This window comes from Macaca thibetana, chromosome 9 (assembly GCF_024542745.1).
Source record: "Macaca thibetana thibetana isolate TM-01 chromosome 9, ASM2454274v1, whole genome shotgun sequence".
NCBI lineage: Eukaryota > Metazoa > Chordata > Mammalia > Primates > Cercopithecidae > Macaca > Macaca thibetana.
The window spans coordinates 61471576-61486796 of NC_065586.1; the positions used below are offsets into that span (position 1 = coordinate 61471576).

At 52.2% G+C, this 15221-nt stretch overlaps 3 protein-coding genes across 4 annotated transcripts in view; 2 read left to right on the plus strand and 1 right to left on the minus strand.

Moving 5' to 3' along the window:
- PSAP (prosaposin) overlaps positions 1-15221 on the plus strand; it is a 517400-nt gene that overhangs the window by 352725 nt on the left and 149454 nt on the right. The gene's annotated exons all lie outside the window — the stretch shown is intronic.
- PCBD1 (pterin-4 alpha-carbinolamine dehydratase 1) overlaps positions 1-15221 on the plus strand; it is a 1172580-nt gene that overhangs the window by 52023 nt on the left and 1105336 nt on the right. The window lies entirely within an intron of this gene.
- Positions 1-15221, minus strand: part of CHST3 (carbohydrate sulfotransferase 3) — a 51336-nt gene that overhangs the window by 29422 nt on the left and 6693 nt on the right. The window contains exon 1 of one of the 2 annotated variants that reach the window (XM_050803627.1): positions 14334-14792. The exons of the other annotated variant lie outside the window; for it this stretch is intronic. The gene's annotated coding sequence lies outside the window, so the exon portion shown is untranslated. Of the gene's footprint in view, positions 1-14333; positions 14793-15221 lie in introns of those variants that run through there. 2 annotated transcript variants of the gene reach the window in all.

A 15221-nucleotide genomic window follows, 5' to 3' on the forward strand; every position in this document is an offset into this window, starting at 1 on the left:
CATCAAAGGCAAGGGGATGAGAAAACTTACCCTTAGTTAAAGGCAGAGCTGGGATCTGAACCCAGGAAGCCTGGCTCCACAGTCCACGAATTCAGCCACTGTGCTCTAGGTCTGAGCAAGCTGATTGCGCCAGAAGGGAGCAGCTGTACAGCAGTGGGCAGATCAGAGTCCTGGTCAGGAACTGATCTTTCAGGACCTGCCACCAACTTGTGGTGCGGCTTTGTGTTAAAGGTGGAGGGTGTCCAGGTTCTTGGCGTCTTGAACACAGAATTGGACAAAAAGCACAAAGCAAGGAAGGGACGAAGGGATTTACTGAGAAAGTGCACTCCACAGTGTGGGGCGGCCCGAGCACAGGAGCTCAAAAGGCCGTCCGCTGAGTGTGGTGGCTCACCCCTGTGATGCCAGCACTTTGGGTGGCTGAGGTCAGGAGTTTGAACCCAGCTTGGACAGCATGATGAAACCCCGTCTCTACTAAAAATACAATAATTAGTTGGGTGTGGTGGCGCATGCCTGTAATCCCAGCTACCCAGCTACTCAAGAGGCTGAGGCAGGAGAATCGCTTGAACCCGGGAGGCGGAGGTTGCAGTGAGCTGAGATTGTGCCACTGCACTCCAGCCTGGGTGACAGAGTGAGACTGTGTCTCAAAACAAACAAACAAACAAAAAGCCCATTACAGAATTTTGGTGAGTTTAAATACCCCCTAGAGGATTCCATTTGTTATTTCGGGTGCACCCTATGTAAATGAAGAGGATGAAGTAAAGTTACAAAGTCATTTACGGAGCACTGCGCTATGCAGAGGGTATTTCCTGTTATAGCTGAAGTGTGAATTGGCCTTACATTCCCGGCCTCTAGACCCTATTTTCCTGCCTCATCTGGACAACTCTCTGTATTTGTTTGTATTTCATACTTTTACTCTAAAAAATATGCATGGCCTTGGGCAGGCGCGGTGGCTCACGCCTGTAATCCCAGAACTTCGGGAGGCCGAGGCAGGTGAATCACTTGAGTTTAGGAGTTCGAGACCAGCCTGAACAACATGGTAAAACCCTGTCTCTGTTAAAAATACAAAAAATAGCTGGGCATTGTGGTATGTGCTTATAATCCCAGCTACCCAGGAGGCTGAGGCAGGAGAATTGTTTGAACCCAGGAGGCAGAGGTTGCAGTGAGCCAAGATCGAGCCACTGCACTCTAGCCTGGGCAGCAGAACAAGACTCGGTCTCGAGAAAAAAACAAACAAACAAACAAACAAACAAAAAAACACAAAAAAACATGGCCCCAAATACACGGTTCTAGGAGAATCTTGGAAGAAACATATTTTGCTGGCACCAAGCCACTGCTGGCTTCCTGGGAAACAGGAGCTCACTGGCCGTCCCAGATAAATGGCTGTCACTGGCTGTGGGTGACAAGGAGTAGAATGATGCTTCTGGTCCCAGTCCTGAGGTTCTGAATGGGAGCTGCGTTGCTGCATTATGTCTGATCTCAAAGACTGAGCAGGCCTGTGGGTCTGAGGCATCATCAGGAAATAGGGCAGAGGAGACCAGACAGTGCTCTGTGGGCTCCATTCCTCCAAAATCAAGTCCAAACTCTTCTACCTGGGGACAAACTGTCCCACTCTATCTTTCCAACTGGTCTCCACACCTCCCCCTCCTGGAACCTCCCCCTGGCCAAACAAGCCTTACTAGCAGCACAGGACACACAGACAGAAGATGACAGAGCTGAGTGAACCCTTGTCTGTCTGACTGCCAAGAGGGGGCAGTGTGGTGAGGCGGGGCGGGCAGTGAAGAAGTGGTCGGACACCCTGGTTCTTCTGGCTTGGTAGCCCACTAGCTGGGTGAGCCCAGGTGACTGCCTGGCCCCCATGCTTCATCTGTAAAGCAGGGTTAATGACAGCCCTGTATCTGTTTCCTACTGCTGTTGTAACACATTGCCACAAACTTAGTACCTTCAAATAACACTTATTTTCTTTGCTTTTTTTTTGAGACAGGGTCATGCTCACAGCCCAGGCTGAGTGCAGTGGCATGATCATGGCCCACTGCAGCCTCAATCTCTCGGGTTCAAGAGATCCTCTCACCTCAGCTTCTGAGTAGCTGGGGCAGGTGGGCCACCACACTCAGCTAATTTTTTTATTTTTGTAGAGACAGGGTTTTCATCAGGTTGCCCAGGCTGGTCTGAAACTCCTGGTCTCAAGTGATCCTCCCGCTTCAGCCTCCCAAACTGCTGGAATTATAGGCATGAGCCACCGTGCCTAGCTGGAACAACACACTGACTATCGTACAGTTCTGCATGTCAGAAGTGTGAGGTCAGTTTCACTGACTTAACATGGAGGTGCCAGCAGGCCTGGGTTCCTTCTGGAGAGTCTGCAGCCTTGCCTTTCCCAGCTTCCGGAGGCTACCTGCTTTCCATGGATCATGCCCCCTTCCTCCATCTGCAAACCAGCAATGGCTGACAGTTCTTCTCACCATGCATTATTCTGACACTCCTCTTCTGTAGTCAAATCTTCTGCCTCCCTCTTATAAGGATGCTTGTGATTATATTTAGGGCTCTCCTGGATAATCCAGGATAATCTCTCAACTCAAAATCCTTAACTTAATCCCATCTGCACAGTCCCTACCATGCAAGCTCACATATCCACAGGTGCTAGTGGCTCATACGTGGACATCTGTGGGGGCCATATTTCAGCATCCCATAAGCACCTGCTTCCTTAAGTGGGGTACTCCAAGTTAAATGCTTAGCACAGCGTCTGACAGACTGGAGGCCAGTGATGCTGCATCCCAGCTGGGCATGAGAATCACTCGGAGAGCTTTTAAAAAATATCAGTGCCAAGGGTTCACCCCTGAAGATTCCGGGGTAGGGGGAATCTGTGCCTGGGATTTTTTATAAGTTCCCTAGAGACTACTGGGCAGTCAGGGGCGGAGTTGACAGTAAGAAGCACTGAATTCACGTCAGCAGTTATTCTTATTCCCCATAGCTACTTAGCACCACACCTCAGTGGCCAGGACTGTTCAATAACTGTCTGTGGAATTGGACGGAACGGAATCACTCCTGGGCCCTTACACTGCCCCGGGATGGGCATTTCTCCCTGCTGCACCACGGCCTAAAGAATGAGGTTCTGTGGGCAGACAGAGGCTCAGGCCTCTGAATCAATCTCACACCCAGAAATGGCTGCCTGCGGGGGCTGGAGTCCTTTCTCCTCCCCAAAGTCCAGTTGAGGGGGTTGACCTGGGCAGAATCTAGTCATCAACGGGCCATTGTTGCTGGAACAGTGGTGCTCTGTGCCCATTTAACACTCCCCTCCCTTGCGAAGCTGCTCCCAGCTGAGGGCTGGCTTCTGGAGGGCTGTGAGGCTGGGGAGGGGCCCATGGGGGCCCCAAGGCTACAGAGGAGGAGGATTGGGGTGGGGGCTGACAGTCCCTGGTTGGAGAGCAGAAGCAGTTTGGGATATAGGCCAGTCTCCAAAGCTGGCAGGCTGCAAGGCCGAGGTGCTGCTGTGTGCTACAATGCCAAGAAAATTTCCGGTTAAAGCTGGGAAACTGGGGACTGCCAGTGAAACCCACCAGGCCCCTACCAGAGCCAGCGGGGACAGCCTTCCCCATGGGGCAGTCACGCTTGACCTACCTTCTTCCCTTTAAAAAAACAGAAAGGTGAAACCCACATGCTAAATAGCGCCTTTCATTGCCTTTAGAAGAACAGTGTTTTCAGAAAGGCTGGGAGGGTTTTATGTTCTGCGGGTCTGGGATTTGAGAGGCAGGAAATTCAACCAGGGCTAGGCATAAATGTCCTTTTGCTTAGCAGACCTTTTCTACATTCAACACTATGTATTAATAGTGTGAGCTGGATTTTAGGAGGGTGGTGTTAAAGATCCCAACGACAGTGCCTGACCAGCATCCTCAAGTATCTCAGAGATCCACAGTTCCGATGTTAGCGATTAGCAATTCTCATCCATTCAATAAAGCAAATCCCTTGATGGTCTTTGCCAAGGGAGCATGTTGCCTTAAAAACACCCTAGGAGGGTGGGTCTCAAAGTGGGGTCCCCAGACTGGCAGTATCAGCCCCTCCTGGGAACTTGGTGGAAATGCGAATCCTCAGGTCCCACTCCAGACCTAATGACTCAGAACCTTAGGACTGGGTGCAAGTTGTTTCAGCACACTCTGCAGTTGAGTCTGACGCACACAAATGTTTGAAAATCGCTGGTCAACAGTGACATTTCTCAAACTGCAGGCTGTGCCAACAATTTGGTAGGTTAAGATAAACTTTTTTTTTCTTTTTTAAACACAACAGCATTGTGTAGATTAGAAAATATCAGAATGCCTCTGTATCATAATGATAAGCATGAGTTGATAAGCATGAGTTTCTTTTTTCCACTCTGTTGCCCAGGCTGGAGTACAACGCTGCAAACACTGCAGCTTCGATCCCCTGGGCTCAAGTGATCTTCCTACCTCAGCCTCCCAAAGTGTTTGGAATTACAGGCATGAGCCACTGTGCCCAGCCAAAATATGGGTTTCATAAGGCTTTTGTTTCAGTTATGTGTGGGTGTCTGTGTCTGAGGTTTTAGTCTAAAAGGTGGAAAGCCACTGTTCTGGAGCTGGAATATGCTCACTGAGACTGGCTCCTTTTCTGAAATTTGTCTGAATGGGGAGATTTTGAAGGCCATGGCCTAAGAGTTCCCCACTCCCTCTTTCCCCATCTGATACAGTTATGTAGGCAGCGGACAGAAGGGAAGGGCTGTTTCAGGTCAGACAATCTTTACAACTCTGGCCTGAAGGTAAATTAAACTGTGCATTTTCCCTGTGCTTATAAACCTTTCTGGCCCTCCAGCCCCTGTGCTCCCACGCTCGCCAGGTAGGCCTGCCTATTGAGGTGTCTATACGCATACAGACCAAATAACTAAACAGTTCCATCTGGGTGGTGGCATTGGTGGCGATTTGCTGCATTCTTCTCTGTACTTACCCATTGTACTTGAACTTTACATACTAAGCATCTAGCATTATTACAAAAATAATATTCTGACTGCCTTAGATAGAGAAAAAAATACAAATAATAAAGTCACTTCCTAAACAGAATTCAAAGCTGACAGTCCATCTCTGGGTGGAAATGCAGAAAAGGGAAGGCGGTGCCCGAAGGGAGGGTGGCAACCGTGAGCCTAGGGCTGGTGGTGCCCAAAGCACCACCCCCTCCCCCATCTGTGCCGGGCCAAATTCCACCCATCCCTTACGGCTAAGCCCAAACCCCACACATCCCCAGAGCTTCCCTCCGTCCTCCCCCACAACCATAACCAATCCCCCAGGGGACTAGTCTAACCCCTCTCCCGCCATCTAACCCCTCTCCCGAGACTCCGTCTAAAAAAAAAAGAAAGCCCTTTTACACCTCCAATTCTCACAAGAGCCTGGCAGGCAACCTGGGTCCTCACCTCCAACCTCTCCCTCATTATCCAGATGAGAAACAGAGGTCCAGAGACGCTGAGTGACCCGCCCAAAGCCACCTGGCTGGAGGTTTGAGGCCAGGATGTGAAGGGAGGGCCTCCTACCACACGCTCCTCTCGCAGCACCATTCCTCTCTCTACCTTGCACCATTCATATCGCTTTTCACCTTGTATCAGAGGTCACATGTGTGCGCTATCGCTGTATGGCACTGGATAAATATGTAAGGAAAGAAGGAAGAAAGGAAAGAAGGATGCAGGGAGGAGGGAAGGGAAGGAACCTGTACCAGGGCAAGGAGAAACCTGGTATGTTATTGAACTTCCCCTTGGCACTGGACCCCCAAGGTCAGACATGAGGAGGCATCCTGGGGAGAGGTCCAGACATCATCTATCTGTGCCTCAAACACTCCTGCTCTTGACCCACAGAGCTGTGCTGAGCAGGGGCCCCTCGGAGGCCATTTCCAAAGGCTCCACAGAGAAGAGGCAGGGTGCCTCCCTTCTGGGCACAAGAGGAGCCCTGCATTCCCTAGAGGCCGGCTCCTCGCTGCCCTTTAAACATGGGCTGCTCATCAGGCAGGCTCCTGTGTCTTGGGCTTCTCATCTGCAAAAAGGGTATAAGGACAGCGCCTAGCCCCTGGGAGTGCTGTGAGGACTCAGTGATTGATGTGTGTGCTTCTAGAACAATGCCTTGCACATAGTAAAGGGTAAAGAAGGTTAACTATGATTACTCCTCTTGTTATTAAATGAGCTCTGGGGAATGAGAGGTTACCTTGTGGAAGAAGGGGGTAGATTGTTGAGTTCATGAGACCCTCTGGGGAAGCCTGGCAGCACGGGGTTAGGAACCTGGTGACTGGGGCCCAGCACGTTGGAGATCCAAGCCCAGCTGAGCCACTTTGGTTTTTTTTTTTTTTTTTTTTTTGTCAAGATGGAGTCTCAGTCTATCATCTAGGCTGGAGTACAATGGCATGATCTTGGCTCACTGCAACCTCTGTCTCCCAGGTTCAAGAAATTCACCTGCCTCAGCCTCTCGAGTAGCTGGAGTACAGGCGCCTGCCACCATGTCCAGTTAATTTTTGTATGTTTATTAGAGATGGGGTTTCACCATGTTGGTTAGGCTGGTCTCGAACTCCTGACCTCAAGTGATCTGCCCGCCTTGGCTTCCCAAAGTGTTGGGATTATAGGCATAATTCAGCGAGTCCAGCCCTGAGCCACTTCGTACAGTGTGACCGGGCAAGTGACTGGCTTCTCCAGAAGTCAGCATAGAGGCATAGGAAGGCATAGGAAGAAGCATAGAGGCTTCTTCAATATGAGGAAGTGGTGGTGCTGTTACTACTGTTGAATGCTTCATGGAATTCCCTTCTCAGCCAGTGGCTCAGACGCAGCTGGTAGGATACATTCTTTAAAAAAAAAACAAAAAACAAAAACCAAAATCTGCCTGGCCAACATGATGAAACCCTGTCTGTACTAAAAACACAAAAATTAACTGGGTGTGGTGGTGCACACCTGTAATCCCAGCTACTCAGGAGGCTGAGGCAGGAGAATCACTTGAATCCAGGAGGCAGAGGTTGTAGTGAGCTGAGATCGTGCCACTGCACTCAAACCTGGGCAACTGAGCAATACCCTGTCTCAAAACAAACAAACAAACAAGCAATCAAGCTCCAACCTGGGCATCATAGAAAGACCCCCTCTCTAAAAAAAACCTTTAAAAATTAAGTGGAGCACACCTGAAGTCCCACCTACTTGGGAGGCTGAGGTGGGAGGATCACTTGAGCCTGGGAGGTCAAGGCTGCAGTGAGCTATGGCTGTACTGATGCACTCCAGCCTGGGTGACAGAGTGAGACCCTGTCTCAAAAAAACAAACAAACAAACAAACAAAAAACATCGAGCTTAGGGGACTCCGAATACACAGTCTGGCTAAGAGGCAGCATAGTTTGGTCAGATCACCCTTGCCATGCCCTGACCCCACAGCCCCAGCTGTGGCTACTGCCCTGCAAGACAAGAGGGGACAATGTAGAAGGGGCAGCTGGAAGGGCAGGGTTAGCCCAGAGCCTGAGACTGCTAGGCTTGGAAGCTGAGCGGGCAGGCTGGGGCTGGCCGCATTCATACTGCGTGGGTGGCTGCTCAGGTCTGGGGTCTGGGACTGTGGGCAGCAGCACTGCTTGGGAAGGGGCAGCCTTAGCAATGATCATTATCATAATAACAGTCCTTGGGAAGAGTTGGACGCTGCAGGGGGCCCGATGCTATTTCCAGGTTATTTTTCAGGGTGTACCTCGGTCGACCTAATTGTGAAACAGGGAAGGGTTTTGTTTTAAAGCTGGACAATTTAAATGCAGCTTACACATACACGAAACTAACAATGCTGAGTGTCCGAGTCCGGCATGGGAAAGAGACCGCACATAGACTGTTTTGTGCCTTTTCAACTTTGCACCGTGGACATGTATTATTGATTTTATAAAATTTAATAAAAGTAAAACCAAAATAAAAGTAGATTCCAGTTTTCTATCTGTAGAGGCAAAGTTATTTTGAGGCTAGCCTCTTGTTTGAGAAAAGTCATTTTAACAAGTCTTTGAATTTAGGCAGAGACAAAGGACAAATCCTATCACAGAAAGGAAAATTTGGGGGCAACTGGAAGCAAAATGGCCCCTACAGTCTAACTTTAAAGCCTGCCTTCTCTGCAAGAACAAAGACAGCTCCCCAGAAATTATTACTGCAATGATTGGGCCTGAGTCTGAGGAGGGGGAGTTACTGGTTTGAGTTCTCTCTCTCTCCTATAGGGGAGGAATGGCCATCCCTGAAGCCTGATGAGACTGGGGCTGGGGAGGGCAGACTGTGGGCTTAGCAGCATTCCTGGGGGCTTCCCAGAAATCCTTGGGGTAGGGGCCAGAGTTGTACAAACTACACAGAACTGAGGCTTGGGGTACATTGATGTAGGCGTTAAAAGACATGGGGGACCCCAGAAGATGGCAGGCCAGCAGACCTGTGTCCCCACAGCACCTGCCCATTGAGAGCAATGGCAATGTGCTGCATGCTGGGTAATCAGTCACCGCAGTGAGGCCGTTCCAGGGACAGGTACCGCCAGGACCAGGGTGGTGTTGGCATCCTGGTGGAGAAGGAACATTTCCCAAAGCCTGGAAAGGGCCTCTATGGCTTCATTAAGTGCTCCAAGAGCTTTTCTCCTACCCTAGAGGGTCATTTTCCCGAATCACAGGCAGCCAGTGACTGCAGAATGAATCAGAAGTGCAAGCCCCAGAGAACCGAACAGGGCTGTGCCACCCAGTGCCAGAGGGCAGGCTGGCTCCTCCCTCCTCTAGGAAGAAACTGGCCATCTCCCTGCAGAAAGAAGACGAGTCTCGGTTCTACCTCTTTCCCGCCGAGGGAGCTCAGGCAGCCAGAAAACTCTAAGTCTCAGTGTCCTCACCTGGAAAGCAAGGATAATCACACTTCCCTTGCGAAGGTGAGAGGGTATCATTCTGCACAGGGCCCAGCCACTGGCCGCTCCACTCCAGCTGGCCTGATGGGGGCGGCACAGGGAGAGAGCTGTGAGTTGCCGCAGCAGCTACAAAGGCTGGCATCTGCACCCACAGACAGGCCAAAGAAGCTGGCACTGGGCCCCTGGCTTGACTCATAGTCCGTTTCCAGGTGTGGCCACCAACACCAGGACAGGCGCCCCCTGAGTCCCCGTGCTCCTTCCAGAGAGGAGAGTCAACAGACATTTAAAGAAACTTCTCGGCCGGGCGCGGTGGCTCAAGCCTGTAATCCCAGCACTTTGGGAGGCCGAGATGGGCGGATCACGAGGTCAGGAGATCGAGACCATCCTGGCTAACATGGTGAAACCCCGTCTCTACTCAAAAAAATACAAAAAACTAGCCGGGCGAGGTGGCGGGCGCCTGTAGTCCCAGCTACTCGGGAGGCTGAGGCAGGAGAATGGCGTGAACCCTGAAGGCGGAGCTTGCAGTGAGCTGAGATCCGGCCACTGCACTCCAGCTTGGGCGACAGAGCAAGACTACGTCTCAAAAAAAAAAAAAAAAAAAAAAGAAACTTCTCACCCCAAACAGCTGCATGGGTGGGATTTGCACAGCCAGTGAAGCTGGATGTTCTCCTAAATGGATCTACAGACTTCAAGCCACTCGGGGGAGTGACCTACACTCTGACATGAAAACTCCCTGTACTTCCTGTCTGCACTGTACAATTTATGGGGCAAATATTGCGTACGTTCCACCTTCTATGGTTCTCTGGTAGCTTCATTTGTGGCCGGATGGTAGAGTGGCTAAGAGCACATCTGGAGTTGGACAGTTATGGGTGTGAATCCTGGCTGTGTGGCCTTGGACAAGTTGCCTAACCTCTCTGGGCCTCAGGAATGGCATCTGTAAAATGAGACTACCTTGTGCAATCAGGTGGATGAAAATAAAGCACTCAGCTCAAAGATGCTTAGTACAGAAAGAACTCTCAGACACTCAACTGTATTATCCAGGAAGGCAGGGCCTGCCCGTCAGTCGGAATCTCCTCTAGGTCATGGCATAGTGCTGGTCACGTAGCTCTACCAGGCTCTACTTTTTAAAAGTGATCCCACCCAAACAGCAGCACCATTCTCAAGGAAAAGCAACTCTAAAAGCTCGACACAGGCTTCTGAGCTGTCCCCTCCCCGCCCGGAATTCCAATCAAGGGCTTGGCATGGAAGCCCTTCTGGAAGTTCTTCATGCCCAGTACCACTTCCAGAAGCTTCTGCCTCAGCAGTGTGTATGAGTAGGGCTGGGGCAGGAGCCCCAAGCAGGGAGGGGAGAGGTGGGGAAGTGGGAGACAGTGGCTGGGGAGGGAAACCCAGTGCAGGAAGCTGGAGTGCTGACCTGGCCCTGCGACCTGGGGTGTGTGGGTCCCCTTGCAGGACTTGGAGCACTGAGGTCATCAGGAGAACCACAGAGGGCAGACAGCAGGTGGGCGGCAGACAGTGAGACTCAGTGATGTCATGTTTTCCCCCAATGACTCAATGGTTTGCCCTGGGCTATGAATGGTGAGCTGTATGCTGTGGCCTCCGGGCCTCCCTACCCTCCAGGCCCGCCTGGCATCTCTCCCCGTCTCCGCCCTGTTCCAGGGACCCACAGTTGCCACATTCCTGCTCTGCTCCTGACTGCAGCCCCAGCCCAGGGCTCATCCCTGTGATGCCCCTGCCATGTCTCTCCAATCTTCACTTTGAGGGAAGACTCAAGCGACAGCAGACCTGGGTGTTATTACTGGCTCTGACTCTCCCTGACTGAGTGACCTTCGGCAGGTTACTCAACCTCTCTGAGCCTCAGTTTCCTAATCTGTGAAATGGAGACATTGATAACAACCTTGCCGGGTTGTAGGGCACTTGGTGAGAATGACTGTGAAGAATCTGGCACATGGCAGGTGCTTAGTGAATGGAAAGAATGACATTCAAGGGCCTCTATGATCTGACCTCGATTTCCTTTTCTAGCTGCATTAAAACATATACCTATATAATATCAGCTCACCCTTCTTGATGCTCAGTGTGCCAGGCACTGCTCTCAACACTTGTATAGAAATACATTTTATTCCCATATCATCCCCATGTGGTGGGTACCAGTAGTGAGAAAACTGAGCACAAAGAAGGTAAGCTACTTGGCCACGGCCACACAGCCAGTAAGTGGGGAGTTGGGGTTCCCATGAAGGCAGCCTAGCTCTAGAGCCTATGTGCGTAACCGCAACTCCACCCTGCCTGTCTCTCTCTCCTTGTGCATCTACACATTTCAGTTCAGTCCAGTCAGACTCCTCACCAGTCCCTGTCTTCGATCTGAACTTTCCCATCCTCGTGCCTTTGCTCAGCTTCCCTCGTGCACTGGAATGCGTGCCTCCTCCAGGAAGCCTTCCCCAAGCCTTCCCTCATGTCTACCTTTGTGGACTCATCACAGCGGGAATCAAAGGTGGTTACTGGGGCACCCAGGTCTCCTCTCTTCCAGCCTGAAAGTCCCTCCATCTTGCAGTGTCAGCATGAGCATAGGTGAGCAATACCTGGACAGGTGACACCCAAGAACCCAGCACTCTGCGCCCCACTACTTTTGCAAGGACAGACAGCTTGAAGGCTGGAGCTGGGGCCACAGAACACTTCTACCCACCCATGGGGAGGCAGCCGGCCAGCAGGACTTCCTTCTCTCTGCTCAGGGAAACGACTCAGCCACGGGAGGCCTTGTTATTTGGGGATGGGGACTGGACTGTTGAGCGGTTGAACAGCTGTCCACAAGCTGGTGGGGCTGAGCAGTGGGCCCAGAGTGCAGCCAGCCACCAGCCCAAAAAGGGGTATCCAGGGCAGGCAGACAGACTAGTGGCGGGACTAGAGGGGCTTCTAGAAGGGTTTCAGGCTCATCCTCTGTATCCCAGTCAAATACCCATGGGATAATGACCTCAAGAGGCCATGTGCCCGGGTCCCACTCTTCCTGTCTTTTCCTTGGCCCATGTTAGCCACCCCTCCCGCTCACCATGACTCCTGCCACCCTCCCCAGACACAAAGCACTCCCTCACAGAAGCATCTTGGACTGGGCCTGCCCCACTCTCCCAGCCAGCAGCCCCCTGAGGGTCCTGTGCCACATCTGTCACTCATTCCTTCCATAAACAGGTAGCGGCACTCACTGTTAAGTCAGGGGCTACAAGGATGAACAAGGCAGACAGCTGTCCTGCCCTTGCAGATCCCGTTGCCTGGTGCAGACCACAGATCACTGAACCAGCAATCACAATACTGTGGGCAGTGCGGCGAGGGGGACCCATGGGCAGCCATGGGGAGGGGCCACCACCCAGGCTTCCAGGAGAACGTGGCATTCAAGCCAAGGGAAAAAGGGGGAAGAAGGGAATGTCCTTGGCAGCTGGGAAGGCTACAGAGAGCAGGGTGTGTGTGTCTGGGAAATGAGGACAATTTGGAACGTGGGATACCGAGTCCAGGTGAGGCTGGGGAAGAAATATTTGCTGAAAGATCACAGGGCCAGACATCACTCAGGGTGGGGTTTCTGTCTTGCTGGAATGGCCACTAGGGAGGCAGAAGTCCCTGATCTGCCAGCTCCCCCTTGCTAACTGAGACCACACCCGCTGCCATTTGCACCCTTCCTGTGACCAGGTCAGGGCACAGGGGAGCAGAATCAGCAGAGCGGGCAAAAGACCCTGATGCAGGATCCAAAATGCCCCACCCAGGGCAGCCAACAGGTACCAGAGTCAGACCTGGAGAAGGCCGAGGCTCACTGGTAGTGCCCATAATGGGCCATGCAATGCCAGCATTGCCAGAGCTTCCCAGTCAGAATGCAATGACATGCACTGGCCACGGTTTGAAAATGAGTGTCTGTGTGCCGTTTCTCCTCTCGGTGCAGCCACAATGGGACAGATGCACACACAGGTGGTACTGAGAGCACAGAGTCTGCAGTCAGCTGCGGGGGTTGGGCCCAGCTTTGCCCCTCACCAGCTGTGGCATGTCAGCAACTTATCCAGCCTGTCTGCCTCTGTTTTCCCATCTGTAAAATGTTGGGAATAACCGGAGCCATCTCTGGAGCTTCCGGTGAGAACTCAGTGAGGACGCCCTGGAGGTGCTCAGGGTAGTGCTAGGCACGCCAGCTGCTCTTACTATGATTGTTTCCTGTGCATGCTACCCCCAGACACCTACACCAGATGCAAAAGAAGGAAGAAAAGTGAAAAAGAAATAGCATGTGTCCGGGTAAAAAGAAGGCAAGTGCTTGACCTGTGAGATCACGGTCGGTTCTTCATCCTCTGGTGGCTGACACTGCTTCATGACTGGCAGGTTCTAGGTTCCTATTCTCGGGGCCTTTTCAGACACGTTTGTCCTCAACCCTGCAGGACAGGCCCTCAGCTTGCCTCTGGGTCCCTGACAAGCCCCTGGAAGTCTCCAGAGGAAAGCGAGGCACCTGCAGCCCTGCCCTGTGGCTGGAGTTGTGAACTCCTCGCTGAAAATCAGCGTAGTCAGTGTGGGGAAGCGGGTGGCCGGGGTGTTTTCAAAATATTTCCTCGGATAGCACTGTTTGGCTCACACACGTTAGCACTTTCCAGAATCCTGCAGATGGCGAGGCAGCTGGAGAGGAAGGGAGGAGAAGGGGGAAGCGGGAAAGGGTGGGGGGGACGCCTAGGGCTAAATCTCAGGTAGCTGTGTGGGCTGGGGCTGGCACAGGCACAGGCAGGCATCGGCGCGGCATGTGTGAACAGGAACAGCACGCACACGACAGAAAGCCGATCAACCTGCAGACTAGTCTGCAGACGGCTAAGCTGTGAAGCCGTCTTATGAACCAGAACTTTCTTCAGAAGCCCAATATGTAGAATTGGAACCAGTGGATGTGCGGAATGCAGGACTCACCTCACAACCACCCTCTCCAGAAGCCTGGCAGCAGCAGGACAAAGCAGGAACCAGAACCTTCTGGCAGTGCCCCACTCCCCAAATCCCAGAGGCTTGCAGACTCAGCTCAGCACAGCCACAGAGAATGAGAAGAGCCCTCAGCCACTCCCTGGATGCAAGGTGAGGACCCTCCACTGCCAAGCCCGGCTCTCCCGCTTCTCACCAGGTGCTTGGTTTTAAAGTTGGTCACTAAGTAAATCGAAGTTATTAAGGATGGAAAATGTGCTTCCTATCCCACAGACTTAGTCACTCAGAATAGTGCCTGAGTTTCTGGAAATCACTGGTGCCACCTTACACCACCACCCCTGAGCTGATAGGACTCGAGCCCAAAGCAAAGAAATCTGACATTTTTGTTCAGGTAGCCTACAAAGTAAATGAATGTATGAGGGTTTGCTCACAGGTAGGCCCCACCTTGGAGAGACATAACGAGAAAATTAGCTTTGGTTTATCCAACCTAAAGCAATGTTTAAGAAGTAAAGCTTCTTAGATGCCACAAAACTGGAGAAAAGTCCCATCATTCTGCACCATCAAAGTTAAACTCACCAACCAACCAAGAGGTCACTGTCTGCCTGCTGGGGAGGGTCCGGGCTTGGGACTGACTCAGAGGGAGCAGGGCTGAGCTGGGACCCCCGGCCGTCTTCTCTCCCATATACATGTTCCTCCTGTGCCCGGCCACCAGCGTCCCTGCAGCACAAGGACTGGCCAGCGGAGGGTGTGTTCCCTGACTTATGAGGCTCTCAAAGTCAAGGAGGAGGAACTGGGCGGGGAAGGGGCAGGTGTAACCACAGAGGCCAAATAAGAACATCCCGGGCTGGCCTCCGAGGTGGCTGTTTACTTGTGGCATTCAGGAGAGGCTGAGCTGGGAACTGGCTTGTTTATTTTCCACACTTTTTCTCCAGATCCTTTTCATAGAGTCCTCTGAAACCTCAGTGATAAATTTCCCAGGGCCCAGGGAAGCCACAGTCCCTCAGCACACAGCCATCTTTGTATGGAGGTGGCGGGGGGTCGGGGGGAATCAAGAGGAAGGAGGGCGGCTGGAGACAAGAAGTCACTGGTGGTCAGGGGCTCCTGGGGCCCACCCCTGCCCTCCATGCTGGTGGGGGCCCAGGAGCCACAGACTAGATTTGGGGCCATGGAGACAGAGGGCTGAAGCGTGTCCACCAGCAAGCACAGAGCAAACCGTCCAGGCCTGTCAGGGGCCACCCCACACCCTGCTGTGGAGTCCACGGGCTCAGGGTGGGACCAGCAGCATTCTGTCATCTCTTTAGGCCTCAGAGAAGAAAAGGTGACAAATATCATTTCTGTTTTACAGATGAAAAGGAGAAGTGTCTCCTCTCCTGAGGCACGACCTCACAAAAGCCAGAGACTCTCTGAGTGTTGGTCGCATCAAAGAGCCTCTCTGTGCCGCCCCTCTAGGAGTTCCCAGCAGAA